Raw genomic sequence first — 3756 nt, 5'->3', positions numbered from 1 at the left:
TTTCATTAATAAGTCCATCCAAGGTAGATGACACCAAATCATCATCATCAGGCATTGCATCAATCGCTGCCAATGCATCTGCAATGCTCCTTACCCTTTAGTGCAGCGTCTTTGTATTTACAGAAAACATACTTTCAAGTATGGTCCAAGCTGCATATGAATTCTTTGCATTTCTAATATATCCCAACATATTATTGTCAATTATTGCAAACAACCAATACATGACCTTTTTATCTTTTGCATTCCATTCCTTCTGTGGTTTTGTCTCTTCTGCAGTTGGAGGATCACTCACCTCCGGCTTCTTTTCTTCACCTGAAACAAACTCGTAGAGGCCTTTTCCAATAAGAAACTTCGTGGCACGGAACTTCCATGATGGGCAGTTGTTCTTGTCGAGCTTCTCAATGATGGGGCTTCCACTGTTCTCTGCCATTATCACAAAATTAATACCAAACAGCAAGCAAAACTTCTGCAACCCTCGACCTGTAGTGCACAGTAATACACCAGATAGCCTTTTTCACTGTCTACTCAACAATACATGCAATCTGCACCAATTTACAGATAAACCTTGTGTTTACTTGCTGGAAAACACATTTGAACTTACAGATCTGAAATCTGTAACCTACGCACCCACTTTCGGTCAATACAGTCGAAGTCACAGTGTACCTTGAAACTGTTGTCCGCAACCTTGCAGCTCTAAAACGGGGCCTGAAACGGCCTCAGATGCCCAAAATAACTGCGAGAAAGCCCCAAAGGGCTAATCTGCAGAATACACAGTGCTCTTCGCGCACACCAAATCTCACTGCAATCTGAGATTTTTTATCGACCCTACTTCCGGTGCCTCCACAGGCACTATCCAAGAGAGAGAGTGGAAGAATGGGAGAGCTTCTTACCCGTGGCTTGCTTGCTCGAACCTTGCTTCTTCTCCTTCGCTTCAATCTTTGAAATCAGCCTCTCTCAGTGGTGCGGCTCTGATACCATGTCAAGAATCACGTGGTGGGGGGACTTGCTCAAGATGTTGCGCCAAACACGCACAGAATGCACAAGGAGAAGTTCACTCTAGAGACAAGAAGAGAGATGGAGGCCAAAACGTTTTCTTGCTGGTTTCTTCTTCTTCTTCCACACTCTTTTTCAATGTACACAAAGTATAGATAAGATACAACATAAAGGAAAGTGGCCTATTAAGTCAAACAATGCATAACCGACTACACTAGTCAACTGGTGCTATAATTATGCCAGCTATAAATAGGTGTAACAACCTGAATATAATAAGTAATGAGTCACTAGCCATGTGAGAGTCATAATGACCACCAACGTGCTAAGTGTAGATATGTGGACCCATCTAACCAGGCAGTCCATCATCAATGTCCGCATGTGTTGAGCTTGTCATTTCAACATGTCGCACAAATCCTTTCAGGGTTTTCATGAAGCGCTCCAAGAAGAACATCCATCATGTATGGACAGGTCCAGCAATCTCCACTTCATCTACAAGATGCACAAGAAGGTGGATTTGTATCATGAGCATAATGGAAACAAGCATTTCTTAAAGAGATAGACTGTCTCCACTGCTCCGCACCTCGTGGATTCAATAGAGGACGTCTTAATCTCCTTCTGTGAGATCCATTGCACTAAAGTCAATAACCTGTAAATGGCCTCGTGTATTTCTAGAGTAAGTTATCCTGCGATCGCGATCGGTAGTACAAACTGCCACAAATGAGAAAGCATTATGAACAATGGCTACACTCCAAATAGCAAAATGTGCATGCCAATTACAGACCATTCGTAGTACAAACCTGACATATCTTATGCCATTCATGGGATTTTAGCCCTGATAATTGGTTGTCTTTAGAAAATGTAGACCTGAGAGAATGCATCATACCCATCGGAGTGCAGATAGACTTGATTATTTGCTTCACAATGCGCTCTTTTTTAGTGGAAAAAATCCAAGGAGCGTGAGGTAGTTGCACGCGACCATGAGCACTCGAGTGCGGCCAAAGTGCCTCCATCTTACCTTCCTCCTTCAAATCCGATCGTGCCCCTATAGTGTCTCTCTTTCCTGTGATGTGGTCCCATAGCAAGCTGCCCACATTCTTGAAAATATTCATGGGACCCAACAAGTGCTTGATCTGTAAGTGGGTCCAATATGGCAACTCGTAGCAAATTGAGAACCATCGCATTTTGTTTGGATCTGACTTTGCCTGGACCATTTTCAGCTTGTACCAGCTTGCGGCATTCATATGTGTTGGAGATCGTCCAAGAAAACCTTCCTTGAGTTCATGACCCTCTGGCAAGAAAGCAGTGTGTCCTTGATATATCATCTTCTTCATGGTTCATGAACTTCGGGAGTCTAACTGTGCCCCATAAAATGCACATGCATGATAACCTGAGGTAACTAGACCTGTTCCAACACCTCTAACAAACTTGAACGAGATAAAATATAGATATTACCAACAAAAACGGAAGCCTATTTACCTGAGCACTCTCCGAATCCCATAAAGTCATGAATCGTCCACATGGGAATGGCTTGAATATTGGCAGATCGAGCTTGCTCATATCTTGCACGGTGATCCCCTCCTCCCAAAAAATCTTAAGCTCATCCACTAATGGATGAAGATACACGTCCATAGCAATCGGGGATGAGTAAGCTAAGGATGAGATGTCCTTTCTTCGTAGAAAGCCATGGAGGGATATTGTAGTTGACAAGGACTATAGACCACACACTGTAAGAAGTTGAGCACAGACCAAATGGGTTCACGCCATCCATTGCAAGACTGAGCTGAAGATTCCTTGGCTCTCGGGCAAAGCCTGAGAAGGTAGAGTCAATGTGGCTCCATGCACGTGAATCCACTGATATTCATTGAATTCCATCTGTGGACCTATTCTACGCATGCCACATTGTCAAGCTCGCCATGCCGGACATACGAAACATGTGGTTTATGCGGGGGATAAGCAAAAAGTATATAAGAACTTTTTGAGGGATTGTTTGCCCTTTCAAGTCCTGTCGATACCTGTGAGCACCACACTTTGGATAGGTCTCCATAGTCTCATATTCTCCTTGAAACAGTATGCAATCGTTGATATATGCATGGATGATGTTGTAGTCCATGCCAAGCTTTCGTAAAACATGTCGTGCATTATCACGAGACTTAGGCATGGTATTTATAGGTGGTAATATATGATATTTTAGTAACCTAAAAAAATCATAAAACACATTGAAAAAGCACAAATTTTTTTAATGATAGTGCCGAAAAGAAATCAATGAAGCGTGCGTACAAGGTACCTGAACAACTCGGTCACACTTGCATCACTCCACTCGTATTTTGCTTGCACACTTAGGAGTGCAAGATGTGTCTTCAAGCAAGATACTCGGCACCCATCATATAATGGTATGGATGCTTCCTCTCTAAGGGGATTAGAAGTCTCAACATCCATGGGAATCAATGCATTGATCATTGCCTCCATCTGAGGCTCCAAGTTTGTAGGTAGGTCTGGAAGGCTGCATGTCTCCTTTGGTATTGACGGTATAGATTGGGTAGTACCTTCCAAGTGGTGGATTGGCTCAAGCACTCCATCCATCGCACGCCCATGAACTCCTCTAATTGATCGCAAAGGGTGCACTCCTCTTTGGGATGAGCCATCACCTTGCTGGATAGAAAATTTGCCAGCCACACCCAATCTTCTTGTATATGGTATTCAATTAGCTTGCGAGGAACAATGCATGATTGATATTAACTTTTCTTACCGTTTGCTAAAAATCCA

This window comes from Lygodium microphyllum, unplaced genomic scaffold (assembly GCF_053477565.2).
Source record: "Lygodium microphyllum isolate KBCC unplaced genomic scaffold, Lygodium_microphyllum_v1.1.10 scaffold_31, whole genome shotgun sequence".
NCBI lineage: Eukaryota > Viridiplantae > Streptophyta > Polypodiopsida > Schizaeales > Lygodiaceae > Lygodium > Lygodium microphyllum.
The sequence above is the reverse complement of the archived record's forward strand: the minus strand, read 5'-3'. Positions refer to the sequence as shown.